Here is an 11,620-nt window from a genome sequence, read left to right on the forward strand (position 1 = left end):
GAATACGATAGGATATCTGATGAATTGTTATTTGATGTGGTCCTATCGGCCGAGTTGTCAGGCGCCTAAGGTCGACAGTTGGTCACACCTTTGTTGTAGGGAGATATTCCTGTGCTATTTGCGGCTATGGACGAAGGTCAATCCCCCTTTAGGCATAGCCTATACCTGATATTCAATTCACCATATCATATCATTGTGGAGATACTTGTGGTACTTGAGGTATCATTGTCCTTAACAAGATTTGAATTGAATATCAGGTATAAGTATAACCTTTTCAACCCTATTTAGTATATCATAAAAGCAAAGTCGTGAGGGCTATGCCCAAAGCGGACAATATCATATCATTGTGGAGATACTCGGGGTACTTGAGGTACCATTGTCCGCTTTGGGCATAGCCCTCACGACTTTGCTTTTGGTTCCACCCAAAAGTCCTCATACCAATGGAGATAATTGTCTTCTCCTATATACTAACGACCATTTCCTTCTCTTGCCAATGCGAGACTTTGTTTGTACTCTCCTTACAAACTCAACAATCCTCCCCTCGAACAAAGTACCATCGAGTCTCCCCTCATGTATTCACTCATCCGTCTACCTTTGGAGACCATAACGAGAGCTTGCCCTTACCCAAGGCTTCCACCACACCTTGATAGAGCACACCCACGGATTACACCATGACTACACCTCTGAGGCTCATCACTTATTTTTTAGACACCAAAGGATTTCATCGACACAACTAGGTTTAGACCACAACTCTCTGATACCACTTGTTAAAGATAATGGTATTCCAAGTACCTCCACAATGGTATCATATTGTCCATTTTGGGCATAGCCGTCACGACTTTGCTTTTTGTTACACCCAAAAGGCCTTATACCAATGGAGATAATTGTCCTCTCTTATATCACTACAAGAATTTTGACTTTTGGCGATGAAAGGAAGTGTCGCTAAAGCTTCAAAATTTGTCGCCAAAAGTCTTTGGCGACGAAACTTTTTCGTCGCCAAAATCGTCGCCTGAAGCTTGTCACGAAAGGTCAATGGCAACGAATTTCCAATTTCGTCGCCATATAGGACCTTTGGTGACGAAACTTTTATCGTCGCCATAGAACCCCTTTGGCGACGATACTTTTTTCGTCGTCAAAGGGGTTCTATGGCGACAAAATTTAGTTATGTCGCCAAAAGTTACGATTTCGTCACCAAAAGTGTCCTTAGACAACAAAATTTATTGTGTTACCAAAAGTCCTGTCGCTAAAACTTTAATTTCTTGTAGTATATACCCATCATAATTCCCTTTCCTAGCCAATGTGAGACTTTGTTTGTACTCTCCTAACTACAAACCCAACACAACGTTGCATTTGGATTTTATCGATGAATTCCGAAATTCAATGGTAGTTCCTGTTCATCACTCATCGCGGCCATCATCTCGATCCAACCATCTTCAAACCCATGGACGCCTCCTTCTTCTGGTTAGTGCAAAATGAACGTAAATGTGGCCTGTCGCGAGTATCCACCATTTACAAGTCTAAGTTGTTCGGAAATTAATGCACTCCTGACAATTTCTCCTTCCATTAATATCTAGGTATACAAAGTCAATCACACGACACAATTAGAGATTAGGGAAAGCAATAAAATACACAGAGTATTTATAATGGTTCACCGAACAGTTTATGGGCTACGTCCAGTTTTCCGCTCAGATGTGGGTTCCCCTATAATCAGAGAATTGGATACAAGTACTCACAAATATATCACCCCGATATTCACCATCTAGAGGTCCCAACAAAAGCCTTAATAACTCTCACTACTAAGAAAATCCTAAACGAAAGTACGGTATTTATAGAATATTGCCGTAGCGTTGAGACGTCGTAAGCACAAAAGTCGTAGTTTGACTGTGACTTGGTGAAGATTTTAATCATATTTTAAAGCTAAATCCGATACGAAAGTTAGATACGTTTGATATAAAGTTTAGATACTTAAGTTGTTTATTTCAATACAAGTATAAAAACTGAAATTGTCTAACCTTTCTTTAAATATATATTTTATAAACTAAATACGCGCTTATTAAAATATTTTATTATTCGCCAAAACGAGCATAGTTCAGTGATAATTGACATATATCTCAAACCAAAAGCTTGTAGGTTCGATACCCACCTCCACATGTTGTACTAAAAAAATATATTTTTTATTATAAATATATTCTATTGAACCATTGAGATAGTTTACACTTCAATTTCTTATATTCTTGTTATTATCAAAACCAGGAAAGGAGTCTCATGTTAGTTATAGAAATGAGTGATCCATTGGTAAAGGAAAGAAGTCCCGTGTTAGTTAGAGAAATGAGTGATCCATTATTGATAAAGACAATTATAAATGGTATAAAGCTATTTGAAACAAAAAAACAAAGCAAAGTGGTTATGCTCCGAACACTGTTATTCTTATTCCAACATATCATAATTCAAAGCACTGACGTAGTTAAATGAGAAGTTTCTTGAGGATTGGTCGTGATTTACACCTGGCTTCTAATGGCTCAGCTTTGGGCACTGTGAGTCCTGCACCCTCAGTCATGTCAACCAATTCACTGTTCAATCTCTCCCACTCAAAGCACTGAATCAATGATGCCAAACACAAGCCAACTACACGATGAGCCATTCCCACACCGGGAACGGAATTAGCTTGTACAACAACTCATCTACCATGCCATTTTTATACCTTTCAGGGTTAAATCTAGATGCATCTTCCCATATTTTTGGATCTCTATGTATTGCCCAAGCGTTAATCAAGATCATTGTATCTCGAGGCACTTCGTAACCATCTATCAAACATTGTTCGGATGTACAATGTGGTACGAGCAAAGGAGCTGCAAGGTTCAATCGCAGGGTCTCAGAAAATTACTCCTTGAAGGTATTGCAGTTTCGACAAATCAGATTCGTCGACCAATCGCTCTTTTCCAACCACAGAGTCCAACTCAGTTCTTGCCTTCTTTAACACGTCTGGATTGTTGAGCAGATGGGACAATGCCCATTCAATAGTCACCGCTATTGTGTCAGTTCCAGCCAGTAATATTACCTATACGAACCAATTAAACAATTAGAAGAAGAGTGAAAATTATATTAATTGATTAAACAATAGAATGAGAAGACTCAACTTACCATTATTAGGCCTTTGATTACTTGGTCACTTAAATAATTGAGTTGGGATTCTTGCAAGGAAAGTAAATGGTCAATCATATTATTTTCACCTTCTTCCTTTTGATTTCTACGCTCATCGATCAATCCTTGTAAAAATTCATCTGCTTGTTGTCCAAGTCTTACAGTCCTCTTCTCATAATGAGTTATGTCAAACCAATTTAACAAAGGTACAAAATTTCTTGAATTGTAATTCCCACAATTTGCCATAACTTGCTTCACAATACCTCTAAATTCCCTTGCTTGTTCTGCATCCGACACATCCTCTCCATAAAACCTCTTCCCTGCCACCATTCTCATCACAATATTGGATGTCAACTCCATAAACATAGATTCCATCTCTACTCTCACAAATTTGTGATTCGAACCGCTACGTAATTTGCACAAAAGGCGTTTGATTTCGTCCTTCCTCGTCTCCAAAAACACGTTAAGCCGAGTGGCTGAGAAAATCTCTAGGATACTAATGCGACGAAGTTCTCGCCAATGCTCGCCATAAGGCGATGCAGAGAAGATAGTGTTGTTGTATGTCAAGTGCTTGGTAATGTTTGAGAGCGGCCGATTTGCGAGAACGATATCATTCACTGTAAAACATTCTTTTACAATAGATGGAGAGGAAATGACTACAACAAGGTGTGAGCCTAAGCGGAGAGAGAAGACAGGGCCATACTTCTCCGAGAGGCTTTGAAGGGTTCGATGGACGGGACGTTTTATGAGATAGAGATGGCCTATAAGTGGGAGAGAAAAAGGAGGACTTGGGGGAAGATTTTTGGGGGATCGAAGAAGAAATATTAGAGCTAATATGAATGTGGTTAGAGAAACACATAGATAAAGCAAAAGGTTTTCCATTTCCATGCTGATCTCTTCTTTCTATCTTTAACTTTTCAACTCCGAATATAATATATAGAGTAAATGAGAATAGTGAAAATCTAAAAGCTTGTGATGGATTATCTTTAAATTGAATAGACTTGAGTTTGATTGAATCCCTCTAATTTTTCTAAAAAAAGTTATGGTTGGCCGTTCATATTTATTGTGCTTATTGATTAATTACCTGAAAATTTCATTTCCAGAATTAAATTTTTGGACGTTTTCTTGGGATAATTAAATACAAATTTATTTCTTTGCTTATATATTGAGTTAACGTTCCACACTCTGTAGAGATAGTTTAGGAGATAAGACACTCCTTTACTTTCTTTGAAGTTGAATTTTTAATTCTCCGACGTTTCTTTTACTAAAAAAATATTGAGTTAATATTTTTGTTAAATTACAAGTCAAATATAAGTGGGGAGTATCTAAAGAAGATTACTAATAGCTTAACTCACATTTGCCAGTTATATCTATTTAATAGGTATAAAATAGGTAATAAATGGCATATACTTAATTGGCCTAAAATATGTACACAGTCGATTATTTCCAAAAATGCAGCAAAGTTATTTTTAAAAATGCACGACTCCGCACACACATTTTTCAAAATATTTTGAAAAATGCATGTACGCGTAGATGCACATGCGCACACACATTTTGCAAAGTTATATATATTATTGTAAAGAAAAAGAGGGATCTCATAACCGGAGATTAAAGGCACAAAGGAAATAAAGAAATTGTCCATATGAAAGACTCATGGACACAAACAAAAGAAGTAGCTAGGAAAAGAGAAAACAAAAGCAAACAACGGCGTAATAAACACAGCTCACGACTCCGAGCGAGGCAAATAAAATAAAACTATTCATAAAAATAAATTCCGAGCACATTCTATCAAGGTAGTTGGTGATGAGAAAAAAATATAGATCAATTGATCCTCAAGTTTTTCAAATCGAAACTATTTGATTTTTCCCTTCCACAAGTTAAAAGCAGATAAGTAACAATAACAAAATGGATAAGAGACAGGAATAGAAAAGTTTAACATCTCATGGATTATACTGGTTCACCCCAATCTTGGGACTACGTCCAGTCTTCTGCAAAAAAAAGCAAGTTCTACTATAGTTAAAAATATTACAATGGAAATGTCACTCAATATATCACTATACAATGACTATCTTGCTTCTAAGTACCATAACCATAATGGTTACCTATGATTAACAATAATTGAAAACATCATTACTAAAGTCACGAGATACAGACTTCTTTTCACACACTATCCACAACCATTGAAGTCTCTTTTATTTGGATTTTGTACCAAATAACCTTTAACAAAATTAAGGGTTCTATTTATAGGAAGCCAAATATCCTAATTCTTATAGGATAACAATACAAGACAAAAATATCCTACTATATTTGTAGGAAAGTGTGGTAGTGTTGAAATTCTTCTCCTTGTACGACATGGATTTCCTGCTTTTGCTCCATTATCCCAACAGTTGGAAAGTAGAACAGATATACTATCTCGCCAAGTAGCAGGAATAAAATACATACCGCTCTAAACAAGATGCAAAATAACAGATAAAGGACCATAAGCACCACCATGGATCTTGGGAATTAGGCTATATATGCAAATATAAGACGTAGAAGCCGCCTAAGAAATCCTCCAAACTCTACATCTGAGTGAGCGACCTCTACTAATATGGCAGATGCACATCCACTACAAGAAATATAATTTTTCCCGAAGCATTAAAAACAAAGAACATAGGAAACATGAATAGAAGGAAACTAAGAACAAATATGATCCTGAGTCGATAGACAATTACACACACCCGACCAAAAAAAATGCTCAGGGATTCACGACCAACAAACCAAAATCACATCATTTCAGGGCACTCGAGTGCGTTTTGTTGGAAAAAAAAATATAGATCAATCGATCCTCTTATAAGCTCTTCAAACATGAACTATCTTATTTTCTCCTTTCACAAGTTAAAAAGTAGATAAGTAACAATAATATAAAGAATAATAATAGGGATAGAAAAAGTTTAACACCATAAGGACAATACTGATTTGCCTCAATCTTGGAACTACGTCCAGTCTTCTACAATAGTAGATTCTACTACATTAGTTGGGAATATTACAATGAAGGTTTCACTCGAGATATCACTATACAATGACTATCTACTTCTAAGTACCCTAACAATGACTACTTAAGATTACACAAGTGAAAATATCCTTACTAAATCCATGAATATACAAAATTTTTTTTTCACACACTCCTCACAATCACTCACAAGTTTGTTTTATTTGGATTCTGTACAAATAAAATCTTAACAAAAGGGTTATATTTATAGGAAGCCAATTATCTTAATCCTTATAAAAAAACAATATCTTAATCCTTATAAGAAACTAGTATTCTATTCTTTGTAGGAATTCGTAGTAGTATTATTTTGAAAAAATTATTTTCCTCGTAAGATACGAGTTTCCTATTTTGACTCCATTATCCCAACGCCAATCAATGAAGGGCATTATTCCAGACACTCAAGATAGAGAACTACCTTAAAGTCGCTCGAGTTCCAAATGTAATATATCCACCGTCTTCGGATGATGGTTATAAGATACTACAAAAGCTCACATCTCCAAAAGATCAATAGAGTTAAGGGGCTACTGCCAAACTGATGTTACGAAATCAAGACATTAGCAAAAAGAAAGCTAGAATGAAGTATCATAAATAATTTCATTCTCAAAATGTAGGATACTTTCAAAAAGGTTAATAAATATCTTATCATATCTTATCTATTGAACTAGATACAAATAATTGTTAATAAGGATGGCTGGTTGTTTTGTTTCTTTTTTTTAATTATTTTTTACGCATTTAATTGACAAATTATTTCGAGAACTATTTTTAAACCTTAGTTTTGGAAAACACATTTGCTTCATTTCTAAGAATTACAACAAGTACTGTTTTTGTTGATGGTTAAAAAGGTTGATACCCTCCTTTCTCCCCTACAAAGTCAGTTAACGGTAGAAAACTAAAACAAAAAACCTTTTATGCTTTCGTACTTTCTTGGTACAACAGGTGTGGGATGAAGATTAGAACATACTACTTTTTTGTCAATGATATATACATATTTTGGTGGACAACTTTCATACTTCGAATAAATGCGGGGAAGGGGAGAGATTTGATCAATTGCTTTTACCTCTATTTTCTATTTTTTTTACTGGACGGACTCTCTCAAATTCCAAACACGAATGTATAGGGAGAAAATGATTGTTGTACCGTGTAGGTTTAAATTTTTTTTTCAATCTTTAAACTTTTGTATAAAAATATCATTTTAGTCCTAATTGTTAAACTTTTCAATAAATTATATATCAAAACTCTAATATTAAAACATATTTTTTGTTCATTTAATCAATAGACATGTTTATGATGAAGTATCTAAAGTCACATCTAATAGGTCAACTGTTGCGTTTTTCAAATAAAGTTGATTGATTCCTCGCCCTCCTGCCCAATAGTATGATTATATATTGACAATAACGTTACATGGATGAAGATAGCTCTCGTATGAATTCGAAGTGTGTCATTGTTCGGAAAATATCAAAGTGATGTAAATGAATAGAACATCTTAGCTATGGTGGGCGCCAACCAAGTGGAAGCAATCTATTATTGTGCTTCATTTACATGACTTAGAGAGAAAGTAAAATAAAAAATGATGTAAACATGACTTTGATGGTCAATTTAGAAGACAGTAAATAGAACTCTTTGAATTTGAATATCATTAAAAAAAAATGGACCATTTTAACTAAAGAATAAACAAATGTACTTTGATTATATCTTTCAATTAGAGTGGTGGTGACCTACCATGCATGTGTACTTTTATTAGAAATCTATGGGCTTTTCCATGGATCATGGTCACCCAAACTCAATTTTATTGGACTTTTAAAACTCAATTGGGCTTCTCTGACTAATTAATCAGGAAAATTCTTAGAAATGACTACGTAGACGTTATCGATAAGAAAAATGGTCAAAGTTATTCTAAATTGCAATTTGGATTCCTATAATTTAGGGGAAATGTATAATTCCATATTTGCCCTCCACACATTTCATACCCATATTGTCCTTGCAGTTTTTTTCCATTTTACCATCCGGGTTTTGAAGCCTCCCACATCCAACAAATCACATGGTCAAATGAAATCCCTAAAATCTCCCCACAAACTAACAAGATGATCTCAACTTGATATTGAAACCACCATAACTACCAATTCTACGTAACCCCTAAAATCTTTCCACAAACCATCAAGATGATCTCGACTTAATATTGAAACCACCAAATCTGCATAATGAAACCACCAAATTTACCTATACCATTCAAACTATTTTTAAATGTTATTAATTTCTTTTTAACATACATAACTAGTTGGTTAATAAATCCTACTCCATTCAATAATCTTAAATACCGTGTCTCTTTAATATTCTTACACAAAGTTTCATCAATCCCCACCCATTTTTGTTACATTGTTTAAGGAATTAAACCAATCAATGTGGGAACACTATGCAATCATTCCTAGCCACAATTTTACATGATCGAAGCTAGAAGGAATCTATTTAATCCACCCTACAACAACTCAGTGAATGTATCTCTAGATATGGTGCTGACAAGTTGATAATTATGAGACTGTCGGTAGATAGGGACGTGGCGTGGGCCATATCCTTTTTTTTCGGATCTCATGTGTAGCGACTGTTGCATAGTTGTGGATACTAACCCCGTATATAACACCATCTACGGAGACAGTGGAAGTGAAGACGCCGCTCAGAATACAGTTTACCTTACTGGCCCCGTATATAACACCATCTACGGGGTAGTGGAAGTGCAGACACCAATCAGAATACAGTTTACCTTAAGAGGAAGAAATTTACCTTTATGGACCATATTGTCTTTGATTGTGCTCACTCTAATTTCACATTGGAAGAATTCTCTGTCTTTTAAACTAAAGAAGAGTTGAAGAAGGCATTTTATGTTATTGCATTAAAAGGGAGTTTTAATGAATACATCAGGATTTCAAAAGAATGTTTATTGACAAAGGGAAATGAGGAAGTTCCTACCCTATCTCACAAAATAAGCAACAAATTTCAATACAACTGGGTAGATATAGTTTTCTACAGAGTATATGACCATTTTGACTGGGTTATCCTAATCCAAAAACAGTTGTAGATATAGAAAACCAATATCCATCAACATTCATGACTAATAACTTTAGACAACAATAAAAGACAGTAAATCTTCAGTCAAATTTTAGATAATGCATCATATTAATATAAACAAGTAGAGAGTAAGAGCATGAATAAAACCAATGGTTGTAATCCTCATTAAATACAGCCAGCGGAAATGTTTCAAATAAATACAAAGTTGAACATATTCCTAGTGACCATGGAAACAAAGAGCCCCCTCACCGTTGAACATATTCCTCAGTAAATGTATCTTCTTTACACAATATAGGCAATAAATAAATACAAAGAACCCCCTCATCGTTTTATATCTGTCATTCTCGTTTTTTTTTTCTTTTTTTGTAATCCACTATTCTTTCTTTTATTCCTCGTGACCATGGAAACCCAAGTTAAACATATTCTCAAGCTGGTTTCGGAATCTAATCTCCCAAAGTGTCTCCTTAATATTCTTTAATAACAATACTTTCCTGCACATGTTATTTAAAATTTTTTGCAATCTAACTACATGGCAATCTAATTTTAACAATATTTTTATTATTTATTAATCTCCCCCAACCAACCAGATCTACATGGTGTCCTACAAAATTAGTTGTGTCCAACAAAATCGTTTGAATATCAGAGGTTGGTAAAAAAAAGCAGTTGGTTACAAAAAAAAATTACCTACCCTTGACGGAGGAATGCCGAAGGAAGGCTTTGAATCTGGAGGAACATTGAAGCAACGCTGACGGAGGATTTCGAAATTTGACGGAGGAACGTCGAAATTTGGAGGTTCTGGGTTATGGGTTTCGAAATCTAGGTTTCAAAATTTGAAAGTACAAAATCTGGGTTCCTAAAAATCTGAGTTGTTTTGGGTTCCGAGTGTAAATTTCGAAAGCTTCAATTTGGAGGTTATAGGTTCTGTAGGTACTTACCCTTCACGGAGGTTAGGGAGGTCGAAGGAAGGCTTGAGATTGAAGGAGGCTTGAGTGATGCCGAAGAGGGAGGTTATCGGTTCTGGACGTCGAAAGCTTGAGGCACACGAGACTTGAGGCTTGAGGATTGAATCAAATTTTATTTGATTTTAGGAAGAATGAGTTAGGGCAAAAGTGGGAGGAAGGAGTTAGGGCAAAAGTGTGAATGAGTCTTTTAAGTTGTCTTTCCCTTCCATAATGGATCCTGACATGGTATTAATTTTCATCTTATACAATACAACTACTCCATCCTTTTTTTTAAAATAGTATTTTTGAGTTTTAATCTTATTCTTTATTCATTTTCCACTTCTTTAAATTTATTTTACGTTTTTTTATTCCATTTTATATTTTGATTCAATCCTAATATATTTTTATTTTAAAGTATGCATTCAACAAATTTTAGCTTACAAAATTTCTAAATTTTGAAATTTCAACGTACTTAAAATTTTTGAACTTTATAATTTTGGTTTACTATCTCGTTTCCTAAAATTTAGGTGTACTAAAGATTTGTTGAAGGGTATTTTCATCACAAATTTATAAGGATAAATTTATCTATTTTGATGGGAGGGTAAATTTGTCCACATAAAATCTTGTAGTTTAAGTCTAACTGTCCTTTAGCCGTGATATCTCAATCCTTTGGTCATTTTTCAAATCAAACTATTCAATCAAATCTAATTAAATTATTAGTTACAAATCTTTTGTTTTGTTTTCTGTTTTCGAGTTCAACGCTACGTTGTTTACACTCTGATCCTTAAGTTAGTAATAAGATGAGAATAAACAGGTATGGAACACGTAGAGCAATTACAAAAATCTTAGTGAAAGTCTGCTTCACAATGTATGTCTTGTTCAAATTAGGATTCACACAAAAGTATTTTTTGCGTAAGAATTTTTTATGTACCTCAATTTTGGTTTTGGTGTCGTTTGTATATGGAGAGATAGACGAATAGGGAGACCACCGACACTCTCGTTCACTCTTACCCCAGTAGAGGGTGCGTTGCGTTTGGAGCAATTCTCTCGAGCGTGTTAGGATTCGAATTCAAGGTGCTAGCGCCCCCTCTACCAGATTTCTCCTAGTACAGATCGCTCATGTGCATTCGACCTTCGATCTAGTGCGCTCAATCTTTGGGTTCAGTGTGCTTGGTTTAACCTAGGTTTTCGGCCCTATGGTCCAGATTTACTCGATAACATAAAGTATAATCATTATCTGCAATTAACTTTTCATTAGGCTATTCATAAGTATAGGAGGAAGCTATATTATCATTTTACCCCACCCAACTATTTCTTTCCTCCTTAACTCCAATTAATCATTTAATAAATAGTTTCCTATGATCTTATAATCGTGAGTTTAGATTTTTTTTTTTTAAGTTCAAAAAATTGAGAATACCCTCTCGTTTGAGACCCAAATAATCATACA

At 34.8% G+C, this 11,620-nt stretch overlaps 1 pseudogene across 1 annotated transcript; it reads right to left on the reverse strand.

Annotated features, from left to right (window-relative positions):
• Window positions 1-2,388: 2,388 nt before the first annotated feature.
• On the reverse strand, window positions 2,389-4,023 carry LOC111017896 (cytochrome P450 81Q32-like; annotated as a pseudogene). Its single transcript, XR_015789376.1, has 2 exons — window positions 3,142-4,023; window positions 2,389-3,058 (listed from the first exon to the last, which is right to left on the reverse strand). The product of XR_015789376.1 is annotated as a cytochrome P450 81Q32-like (transcript).
• Between the last annotated feature and the right edge of the window lie 7,597 nt (window positions 4,024-11,620).

The sequence above is a fragment of the Momordica charantia genome (genome assembly GCF_013281855.1).
Source record: "Momordica charantia cultivar OHB3-1 chromosome 2 unlocalized genomic scaffold, Mcharantia_2.0 BLBB01000002.1, whole genome shotgun sequence".
NCBI lineage: Eukaryota > Viridiplantae > Streptophyta > Magnoliopsida > Cucurbitales > Cucurbitaceae > Momordica > Momordica charantia.